Source organism: Euprymna scolopes, chromosome 46 (assembly GCF_053919585.1).
Source record: "Euprymna scolopes isolate OS-2025 chromosome 46, ASM5391958v1, whole genome shotgun sequence".
NCBI lineage: Eukaryota > Metazoa > Mollusca > Cephalopoda > Sepiida > Sepiolidae > Euprymna > Euprymna scolopes.
In genome coordinates, this window is record NC_136527.1 from 204,537,069 (window position 1) to 204,549,920 (window position 12,852).

The 12,852-nt window shown below is 35.4% G+C and overlaps 1 non-coding gene across 1 annotated transcript; it reads left to right on the forward strand.

Annotated features, from left to right (window-relative positions):
- The first annotated feature begins 12,460 nt into the window (after positions 1–12,460).
- On the forward strand, positions 12,461–12,623 carry LOC145271580 (U1 spliceosomal RNA). Its single transcript, XR_013865989.1, has one exon. It is a non-coding gene; the product is annotated as a U1 spliceosomal RNA (small nuclear RNA).
- Positions 12,624–12,852: the final 229 nt, after the last annotated feature.

The window sequence follows — 12,852 nt, forward strand, 5'->3', positions numbered from 1 at the left end:
GGTTGCACTTACTAACACCACTGCATTTATATTTGCGCTCTATCGGCTCCACAATAGCAGAGTTACTTTCTTTAAGAGCATATCTGAGAAAATAGACCACATACTGTCTGCACATCCCTCGGCTAACATCCACATCTGTGGTGACTTCAACATCCATGACGTGGAATGGCTGACCCATTCAAATAAGACAGATGATGAGGGGAAGTTTTGTCATGATTTTGCCATTGCTTATGACCTCACTCAGATTGTTCGCGAGCCCACCCGTGTGCCCGATACACCCAGTCAATATGCAAGCCTCCTAGACCTTTTTCTCTCAACTTCCCCTGAGCTATATTCATGCTCTGTTCATTCTCCTCTAGGATCCTCCGACCACTCCGTCGTATCAGTTAAGATAAAAACGAAATGTAAGAAGTCCCCAGACGTACCCCTTCACCGTACTGTATACCGATACTCTATAGCTGATTGGGATAGCTTCCATACATTCATATTTGATTTACCTCTGCACTCCATGTTTAAAAAGGAAGTGTCCTCTATAGTATCAGATCTAACCGAATGGTTAATTGTAGGCATAGACCAATTCATACCATCTAAAAAATTCCAACAAAAACCTAACAGCCAGCCATGGTTCTCCCCATAATGTGCTGCTGCTATCACGCACAGAAATCACTTTTTCCATAACTACCAACGTAATAGATGCACTGAGACTAAAGCTGCTTTCAGGAATGCCAGCAACCACTGTAAAAGAGAAATAAAAAAATGCAAGAGAGCTATATGCCCAGTCTGTTAAATCCAAGGTAGCTGATCAACGGCTTGGTTCCCACCAGTTTTGGCAAATAACAAATAGGATCCTGAACAGAAGTGTGCGTTCTATCCCAACCATTATCAATGGACCAGAGGTCATCTCGTCAGCGTCAGACAAGGCCAAACAATTTGCAAAGAACTTTGCAGCTAATTCTACCCTATGCGATGAACACAGAACAAGCTAGATAACATACAAATATCCGTGCATGAGGTCGCCAAGCTAATCAAGAACCTAGATTCCAGTAAAGCAACTGGCCCTGATGGCATCCCAATTATAGTGTTAAAAAAGCTTCAACCAGAACTTGCTCCCATACTTACGAAACTAGTTAAGCGCTGCCTTAAGGAGAAGTGCTTTCCGACTGCCTGGAAGACCTCATCAGTTTGGCCTGTATTTAAGAATTCAGGTGATAAGTCATCTCCCTCTCAGTACAGACCAATAAGTCTCCTGTGTGTTGAGTAAGTTGCTGGAATCCATATTAAATAGATAAATAGTCAACCACCTCAGCAGGAATAACCTTCTTAGTGACACACAATATGGTTTCCGCTCTGCAAGATCTACCGCAGATGTGCTGACCGTTATAGCCCACAGGATTAGTGAATCTCTTGACAAAGGCTTCCTTTCTAGGGCAATTGCTCTTGACATATCAAAGGCCTTCGACAAGATATGGCATAAAGGTCTACTTCACAAGATTGCCAGCTACGGTATTACTGGAAATGTTTTCTCAATCATAAAATCATTTCTCTCCGATAGGCTCCTAAGAGTAGTGGTAGATGGACAAAAATCGGAGGCCTGCAATATAAATTCTGGAGTCCCTCAGGGGTCAATCCTGGGCCCAACTCTCTTCCTGATCTACATCAATGACCTCCCTAAACACATATTTAAAGCATTCGTTGACATCTATGCTGATGACACGACCATCTATGGCAACACATCAAAGGCTGTAAATGACAAAGTTCTCTCTGATTCTCTCTCCTCTGATCTCGAGCGCGTGGTTCAGTGGGGGAAGATGTGGCTGGTTACCTTTAATGCATCCAAAACCAAACTCCTATCCTTACATCATCAACGCTCTGATCCCCATCTGGCATCAATTGTGATGGATGGCTCTCGTCTGGGTGAGGCCCCGTGTTTTGACAAGCTTCTGGGTTTGACCTTTACTCCTGATCTGAAATGGAACACGTACATCAAGTCTGTTGCCAAGGTTGCTGGAAAGATGGTGGGATCCTTTTACCGCTCCAGAAGATATCTCACTACTGATGCAATTCTCTATCTATATAAAAGCCAAGTACGTCCAAGGATGGAATACTGTTGCCATATCTGGGCAGGAGCTGCTAAAAACAGCCTATCCTGCCTTGACAGAGTACAAAATAGACTTTGTGGCTTAGTGGGGGATGCCCTTTTCTCTACCCTGCAACCTCTCTCCCACAGAAGAGACGTTGCGAGCCTATCCTTGTTTTATCGTTATTTCCATGGCAGGTGCTCGTCTGAACTCCAATATCTGGTCCCCCCTCGCCAATCTTTCACGAAAAACACCCGTCTAGCTGAATCCGCTGTGAAAAATTTCCCCCACTCTATATCTGTGCCTAAATCAAAACGTGGATTCCATGAACAAAGCTTCTTTCTTAGAACTGCACGCCTGTGGAACTCTGTTCCTCTGCCTGCTTCCCACCGGACTACAACCTGGATGTCTTTAAGTCCAACGTTAACAAATTCCTAATGAACCACTCCTTAAGTAAACACTTCATCAAATCTCCACACTAACGTACTGTACTTGCAATAACCCTCATTCCTGAGTGGCTTCCGGGCCTTGATAAGTGGTGATCACTGTGTAAAAAATAAAAAAGAAACTATTTCTAAAAGTAAAAAAAATCTAAAAAAAACAATGGAATACTGAAAAACTTTGCTGATTTCGATTGTAAATATTTACCAATTATTATGTTCTATATTCAGTTTCTGTTAATTGGTGATGACCAATAATGAGGCCTCATTTTATGTAAAACTTTATTAAAAGAAAATTATCATTATTCGACAAACTTTGGATCAACTTATTTTGTTCATGGTAAACATTATTATTTTCTCAGAAATCACTAAAGTAAATAAACACAAATTTTTTATAAAAATCTAAATATCATTTTAAGTTTAATTTATAAAACGAAGTCTTACATATTTAACTTTTGTGTTTTTCATTCTATTTTTCGCAATATTTTTAATGGCTTTCAGACGTAATGGCAAACAAAAAATACATTTTTATTTATTTATTTAGCACTAAATCTACGTTGGATTCGATGGTAAATATTTACCAATTATTTTGTCTCTATTAAGTTTCTGTTAAGTGCTCACTTTATGTAAACGAAATAAAATAATCACTTTATGTAAACGAAATAAAAGAATCATTTCATGTAAACGAAATAAAATAACCATTTTATGTAAACGAAATAAAAGAATCATTTCATGTAAACGAAATAAAATAACCATTTTATGTAAACGAAATAAAAGAATCATTTTATGTAAATGTAATAAAAAAGAATAATTTTATGTAAACGTAATAAAAGAATCCTTATTCCAGTATTCCAAAACCTAAAACATTTTATGTGAACTTAATAAAAAATCATTTCATGTAAACGAAATAAAATAATCATTTTATGTAAACGTAATAAAAGAATCATTTTATGTAAATGTAATAAAAAATCATTTTATGTAAACGTAATAAAAGAATCATTATTTCAGTATTCCAAAACCTAAAACATTGAATAAAATATAAAAATTCAAACGCAATTATCTAGCGACATAATAGGAAAATTAGGAGAGAAAACTATTTCTAAACACACACACACACACACACACACACACACACACACATATATATATATATATATATATATATATATATATATATATATATATATATATATATATATATATATACGTGTGTGTGTGTGTGTGTGTGGCATCCGTCAGTCAAAACGACTATGGATCAGCGCCGTATTAAGAGTTTGCCTGTATGCATCCTTTTGTGTGACTGTAGAGACCAATTCTTGATTTGCATAGTCTGCCACAGCCTTGACATACGAAGGTTGTTATGCAATTTGCCACTTCATCCGGCTGTTCCGCCTGTACACTCGCTCCTCTCCTAGCTCTCTTTGCAGCGTTTTCAACATGGAGGGTCCTCTCGTTGATGATAATCCCCTGGCGTATCAGTTTCCTCCAGGCAGTTCTGTCAGCTGCAGAGGCTTCCCATGTATTCCTGTCCACTGAGAAAGCCTTCATGTCACACCTGCAGACATCCCTGTAGCGAAGATGGGGTCGCCCCCTCTTTCTTGAGCCTTAGGCAAGCTCGCCATAGAGGATGTTTTTAGGGATGCGCCCATCATCCATCCTGCGCACATGGCCCAGCCAGCGAAGACGTCGCTCACGCAGTAGGGAGTAAATGGATGGGATGCCCGCTCTCTGCAGAAAATCAGTATTACTCACTCTGTCCTGCCATGTGATACCAAGCATCCTACGTATACACCTCATATGGAAGACCGGGAGTTTCCTCTCTTGTGTTGAGTATGTGGTCTAGGATTCACTCCCATACAGTAGAATACTGAGGATGTACACTCTGACGACGGTCATCTTGGTGGAAGTGGTAAGGTGCCTGTTTTCTCAGACTCTTTTAGTTAGTTTAGAGAGGGTTGTGAAGGCCTTTTCAATCCTTTTGTTTAGCTCCACGTCCAAAGAGAGGGTGTCTGAAGCAGTGGAGCCTAGATATTGAAACTGGCATACGACCTCTAGTGGTATGCCTTTGATTGTGATGCTGGGTGGGGAGGCGGTTGCTTGTCCCATGACTTGGGTTTTCTTCTGGCTGATAGTGAGACCGAACAGGCTGCAAGCATTAGCAAACCTGTCCATCAGTCTTTGAAGACCATCTTCCTGATGCGATGCTATAGCTACATCATCGGCAAACAGCATGTCTCTTATCCAAACTGTCCTGGTCTTTGTCCTGGAGCGGAGTCTGGCGATGTTGAAGAGACCACCATCTGACCTGGAGTGCAAGCAGATACCATCCGTTGTGTTCTTGAAAGCATTCTTCAGGAGTAGGGAGAAGAAAATGCCGAAGAGTGTTGAGGCCAACACAAAACCCTGTTTGACACCACTCCTCACCCCGACCTCAGCAGACATGACACCATTAAATTGCACAGTGCTCCTCATGCCATCATGAAAGGATCTTATGATGCTGAGGAGTTTTGGTGGGCATCCGATCAGTGGGAGAATTTTGAATAGTCAATCTCTTCTCACGAGATCGAATGCCTTGGGCAGGTCTATGAAGGCAACATGCAGAGGCTGGTTTTGCTCTCTGCACTTCTCTTGCAGTTGTCGTAGGGAGAAGATCATATCAAGAAGTTAACTACCACCTTCAAAGGAGATAACACCCGGACTGCATCTGAACAGTGAGAAACACTGAAAAATGCCATCCACTCTACAGCTCTCAAAGTCTTTGGGAGGAGGACAGGTAGCAAACGCAATGATTGGTATGATGCCAACTCTGCTACCCTCAACCCTCTGATTGAGGCAAAGTGTTTGTCCTTGCTCTCATACAAGGCCAACCCATCTCCTACATCGATGGCTGCACTGAGGCTTTCCAAAAGGGCAGTTCAAAAGGCTGTAAGAGAAGCTGCAAACAACTACTGGATGGAGCTCTCCAAGTCTATCCAGCATGCAGCTGATACAGGAAATATAAAAAATATGTATAACGGGATCAGGAGAGCTACAGGACCCATAATAAACAAAACTGCTTCACTGAAGTCTAAATCGGGTGAAGCCATACTAGACAAAGTTAAACAGCTAGACAGATGAGTTGAACACTACTCCGAGCTTTACTCCAGGGAAAACATGGTACATCAGTCCGCCCTGGATGCCATTGATCGTCTACCGCTGATGCATGAGCTCGATGGGGAGCCTTCCATAGAAGAACTATCGAGGGCAATAGACAAACTGCCATCAGGAAAAGCCTCAGGAAAGGACTATATTCCAGCAGAGGTCTTAAAAAGTGGAAAGGCTAGCCTGCTTGAGCCCCTCCATAGTCTTCTGATACAGTGTTGGAGAGAAGGCTCAGTGCCTCAGGGCATGAGAGACGCAAATATCATCACTCTCTACAAACACAAAGGGGGCCGCTGTGACTGTAACAACTACTACGGTATCTCACTGTTGAGCTTCGTTGGCAAGCTATTCACACGTATAGTATTACTGTGACTACACGTTCTTGCCGACCGAATCTACCCAGAATCTCAATGCGGCTTTCGTTCAGAGAGATCAACAATCGATATATATATATATATATATATATATATATATATATATATATATATATATATATATGTATATATACAAGATTAAAAGCTACAAAAGTCCGTTAGTTATGTGTGGGTAACATATTATCCAATCTAAACACACACACACACATATATATATATATATATATATATATATATATATATATATATTTATATTAAATAGGCGGTGCTATTGCACTTACTGATCCGCGCTATTTTTTAAATCGTACTTCCAAGTTTAATTAAAGTTTTATGTTTTTTATTCAATTGTAAGGTTAAAGTATAGAATAGGTACAAAACACCCTCCCCATGTTAAGAATGGCTTTTTTAAATAATAACCTTATTATTTCAGCTCGGCTCACTCTCTGCATGAGCACCCACATTTTTATTGACGAAATCAATATTTTTATTGGATTCCAATAAAATTTAAAACTTTTTTATGTTTAATATAATTTTAAGAATCAATATTTTTGAGGGAGATTGCAAAAAAAAAAAAATAGTGTTTTAGATTATGTTAAAAGTTATTGAATGGGATTTTTTTAAAGCGTAAAAAAATAACTTACCTTTCATATTGTAAACGTATTTTTACATTTAAATTTTACTTAAATAAACACATTTCGGTCAATGTCAAGTTTCTGTCCAACTCCTCAAACAACTTTAAAATGACGACGAATAGGTTTTCGGTGATGCCGAAAACGAATATCACATTTAAATTTGAGTCAGATAAGTAGTTTTCATGATATAAAGAAATTACTTTTGCAATAAGTGGGGGATCACTTTTCTATATAAAAGTTACGTAAAATGAGCACCCACTTTCTGGTCACTTAGTAATTTCTTCATATCATAAAGCCATTTTAAATTGTGATATTTGCTTTCAGCATCCCCAAAAACCGGCGTTGTTTTTTACTGAGAAATTGTTTATTTTTTTCATTTTCAAATTTGTTTTATATGACGAAATTATTAGGTGACCAGAAAGTGGGTGCTTTTTTTACGTTACATTTATATAAGCAAGTGATTTCCCACTTTTTGAAAAAGTACTTTCTTCATATCATGAAAACTACTTATATGACCCAAATTTAAATCTGATATTCGTTTTCAGCACCATTGAACACCTAGAAAAGTTGTCATTTTAAAGGTTTTTTGAGGAGCTGGAAAGAAATTGACACTGGACACACATGGTCACATTTCATATATATATTATTCACGAAACCAACATTTTTATTGGATTGCAAAAAAAAATAAACGTATTTTAATATTAAAGATTATTTTAAAGTTGTTGAATAATATTGCTGTAAAGGGAAAAAAAACAAACTTACCTTCCATTCCAGGAATTTAATGCGAAAAAAAAATCGTTTTTCTTTTATGTCCAAACGCAGAAAATTTGTTTGTTTGTTATGATTTCTTAATATAATCTTTAGCAAATTGATACAAATTTTGTTTTGTGTGTCCAATTCATTGAGCAATTAAATATATGAAAATAGAAAAGAATCAAAATAAAAAGATAAAAAAACACGATTTAAACGTGAAATTATTAAAAGAAGAAGAAAAAATCAACTGCTTCAGAACAAAGAACTTATGTTCATCGTAAAACGGTGTAATCATTATTTTGTTCCTCGTGTAAAAGATTGAACATTTCATTATGATTTGGATTAGTCGAACTACTGTTTACATCCAAGATGAGAACAGTAATCCAAATAATCCAAATATAAAAAAATGCAAAGCTGAATATTTCACAAAAACAATTCAAAAAGGAAGGAATTGAACAAATAACGAAGTCAATCAAATAACAAAAACTAGATTTGAACCAACAAGAAACAAAACAATAATCACATGATTACATAATGAAAATTGCGACTTATTTTTATCAGATTCGATTCCGTTAACTTTACGATAACCTTAACTTATAATTCCAGACTTAAACCTGATGTTTTACAGTCAATCAACGACTAACGATGGAAGTGTAGTAGCTGTTTCTAGTTTGTTTGTGCATTTCAGCCAAGTGTCGCGTTGTCACCATTCTGGCTGTACTTATCATGTTTTGCGCCCTCCCATGTATTACCTTCTCCTTTGATAGAGAAGTAACGCAATGTTGTAAAATGTCCCCACATATATATATATATATATATATATATATATATATATATATATATATATATATATATATATATATATATATATATAAAACTGTGTGTGGCGTACCGAGAAAAATATTTTTTTCTCAAAAATAAACGTGAATAAAATTTATTTGTACAAAAATCTGTATACATGATTCTAGTGTATAAACCAATTACACATAAAAATTTGGTTGTTTTTTTATTTGTTTTGGAAAGATCGCTAGCAAATTAGCAAAATAAAAGCGTTGGCGTTTTTTTTTCGTAATATATATATATATATATATATATTATATTTCGTAATATATATATATATATATATATATATATATATATATATATATATATATATATATATATATATATATATATATATATATATATACAGTGATGATCATATTTATTGGCACGGTAAAATAAAAGTTAAATTTTGTCTAATAAATTCTAAAAAAGGGATTAAATTAAAGAAAATAACAAAGTATATTATGTATTTTTAACTGGCCTTTCCGATGCAGCAATCGGATTTTAGAAAAAATAAATAACAAAGGAACAACAAACATAATTGCAAAAAACCCTTGTTCAAAATTATTGGCACGGCTTTGTTTTTCTTTTAGTATCAGTATAATATCAATCAATTTCCGGTTTACGTGCTTTCTGAACTTTTTTATAGCCATATTATGCTTGTTTAACGCTAATTCAGTGAATATTTTTTTTTCAGATAATTTTTAGATAGCGATTTATTTAAACTATTATAAGTGACTAAATTATAATTTTCAATCGCCATGGTTAAAACTAAGGAACACAGCGAAGACGTCAGGAAGCTTGTTGTAGCATGCCATACCAATGGGGAGGGCTATGATAAGATTTCAAAGAAACTAAACCTTCCCAAATCCACTGTTAGAGCCATAATAAACAAGTTCAAATCGCAAGGCCACGTTATGAGTTTAGAGGGTAGAGGGAGAAAAAGGATTCTTTCCCCAAGAGATGAACGGAAAATTGTTCGACAAGTAAAACAAAACCCAAGGATCTCTGTTGGGGAGATTGTTGATGAACAGAGCACCTCTGGAGTGAATGTATCTCGACATACAGTTGGTAGAGTTTTGAAGAGAGCTGGTTTAAAAGCATGTCGTCCGAGAAAGACTCCCTTATTGAAGCCTATGCACCTGAAAGCAAGGCTAGCCTTTGCAAAACGTCATATTGATAAAGATGTTGCATTCTGGAAACGTGTTCTATGGACTGACGAAACGAAAATAGAGTTATTTGGCCATAATAAAGTGTCTTATATTTACAGAACATCTGGCGAAGCTTTCCTGCCTAAGAACACCATACCCACAGTGAAGCACGATGGAGGCAGTTTGATGTTTTGGGGATCCTTTGCTGCCTCTGGACCAGGGCGACTTGTTAAGGTCACAGGTAGCATAAAAAAGGAAGATTATGTTAAAATATTGGATGAAAACCTGAAAGACTCTGCTAAAGAGCTCTCACTTGGTCGTCGTTGGTGGTTCATGCAAGATAATGACCCAAAGCATTCGGCTAAACTGACTAAGAAATGGCTTGAGGACAATCATATTAATGTTTTGGAGTGGCCATCACAAAGCCCAGACCTTAATCCAATTGAAAATTTATGGAGAACATTAAAATTGAGGGTAATGCAAAGGAAGCCTAAGAATCTTATTCAATTGGAGGATTATTGTCAGGAAGAGTGGGCTAAAATTACTACTGAAGAGTGCAACAACTTGGTTGTAAACTATGAAAAGCGACTGAGGAAGGTAATCAAGGCCAAAGGCTATACAATTGATTATTAAATAAATCGTGCCAATAATTTTGAACAAGGGTTTTTTGCAATTATGTTTGTTGTTCCTTTATTTATTTTTTCTAAAATCCGATTGCTGCATCGGAAAGGCCAGTTAAAAATACATAATATACTTTGTTATTTTCTTTAATGTAATCCCTTTTTTAGAATTTATTAGACAAAATTTAACTTTTATTTTACCGTGCCAATAAATATGATCATCACTGTATATATATATATATATATATATATATATATATATATATATATATATATATATATATATATATATATATATATATATATACATAAAGCTGTGTGTGGCGTACTGAGAAAAATATTTTTTCTCAAGAATAAAAGTGAATAAAATGTATTTGTACAAACATCTATATACATGATTCTAGTGTATACAATAATTACACATAAAAAAAATTAGTTATTTTTTTATTTGTTCTTGAAAGATCGCTAGCAAATTAGCAAAATAAAAACGTTGGTGTTTTTCTTATTTTTTCGTAATTACATTAAAATTGATAAACTAAACCTGTTTTCCTTCTGTCGTCACAAATATAACTTTTAAAAGTATATTTTATATCATTTACATTAATTATCAGCGTCGTTTGCCTAAATAATTGTTATAGTAAAGCCAGGATCTATGCTATATTATCGATTACCTCGACGACGACGACGACGACGACGACGACGACGCAAATTATTATGAGATTATGGAAAAAAAATATAGCGTCTATTGACATTTTTTAAATTACTGCTCATGTTAGGGAAAATAACTCTTCAGACCATAATTTTTAATTTATTTTTGTTTCATCCGTGCTTTGAAATGATTAATGGGTGCTTGTACAGTTTAATTAGGACATAAAAAAATAAAACTATTGAAAAAATATATTGTATGTATTCGTTATGGATTAAAGGTTTCATGCAAAAAGAAATCACTTGATTTGATCAAGCAGTTATGATTTTTTTTTTACCAAGGAAAATCAAATTTTTATGAGATCGATCGGCTAACGGCCATCTTTTTTTTTCGCTTAGGCGAAGGGAACGCCAGGAGAAGATAACTCCGATCATTTCATTTTCTTTGATATTTTATTTACAAAATACTTTTGTTGTATTTAGTAAGTACTTGCTATTCTCCTGGTTATTCTTTTTTGGAACACCAGTACGACACATTTCAGTCATTTGTTTTGGTACGGCAAATGTTATAGGAACTATGCTATATTATCGATTACCTCGACGACGACGACGACGACGACGACGACGACGACGACGACGACGACGCAAATTATTCCATGAGATTAACATATGAACAAAAAAAATATAGCGTCTGTTGGCATTTTTTAAATTACTGCTCAGTGCTCATGTAAGAGAAAATAACTCTTTAGATCATAATTTTTAATTTATGTTTGTTTCATCCGTCCTTTGATATGATTAATGGGTGCTTGTACACTTTAATCAAGAAATCAAAAAATAAAAATATTAAAAAAATATATTGTATGTACTCGTTATGGATTAAAGTTTTCATGAAAAAGGAAATCATTTGATTTGGTCCAGCAGTTATTTTTTATTTTTTATTTTTTTATTTTTGCCAAGGAAAATCAAATTTTAATGAGATCGATCGGTTAACGGCCATCTTTTTTTTTCGCTTAAGAGAAGGGAACGCCAGGAGAAGATAACTCCAATAAATGTTTAAAGTTTGCCAAATTTGGACGAAATTATTTTGTTTTAAAACATGAGCAGAAAAAATACCTGGAAAAATATTTATCACTTATTTCACAGAATTTCTTTGTCCTTTTTTAATCTTTTTTTTCATTTTGTCCTTTGTATAAAGCCACCCCTGGCCCTCCTCGTGACCCCAAATAGCCAAATTGCGATGATAGATCGATTACAATAAAATTTGATTTCCTCTGTAAGAAAAAGTATTTGATCAAATTAAGTTACTTTTTTTTCGGAGAACTTCATTCCATAACGCGTACGTACAATATAACTCGTTTTTTTTTTCTAAATATTTTTATTTTTTATGTCTTGATTAAACTGTACAAATGCCAATTAATGAAATACAAAACTGTTTGATTTAATTGCATAAATATGTTTTTGGTTTAGTGCTTTGGTTTGAATTCTAAAAGTTTTCATTCGTTTGTATTTGTTCTCATTAAAAAGATTATGAATTTATGTTGTTCACATGTAAACGACCTTGACATTGAATATTACAGTAAAATGAAAGTTCCGTTAAGAATTGAGGTATTTTGTGAAAATGTTGGTACGTTTAAATGATAGTAAATTATTTGTTATGAATTGTTGTTATTAGTGAATGAAATGTTGTGATATACTGATATTGGTGAGAATTATGTGGAGGTATTTTAGCTTTTTTATTGGTGTTTGTCGGTGGTTAGTATAGAAGTGTGATATAAAAACAGTGGTGGGCACATGAAAAACTATACTTACCTGATGTAGGGGTAACGGTGATCATTAAGGTCGTTCCCCCAGAGAGAGGCCCATCCATTGCACTGCGGTTGGGTTGACCTTTGCGATCGTCGCAAATGTGGATGACTCGGACATGCTATTTCTAAGTGTGGGGTCTGCGTACGCGCTCACCCCGATAATACAATCAAAATCCGAAGTTCTTCCCTACTTCTTCCAAGTACCTCTCAGTCGTAGGTCTATACTCCCTCCGCTTAATCACCCTTAATCTCTGTAATACCAAGAAATACGCCATTTCTCTCGACCCGTTTATTATCCACTTCAATTCCAACGTTCTGATTGTATGTAATTTGCATGTAAATGTAATGAACGTTTAATCGTAAGGAATTCGTCTAGCTGTCGTCTACA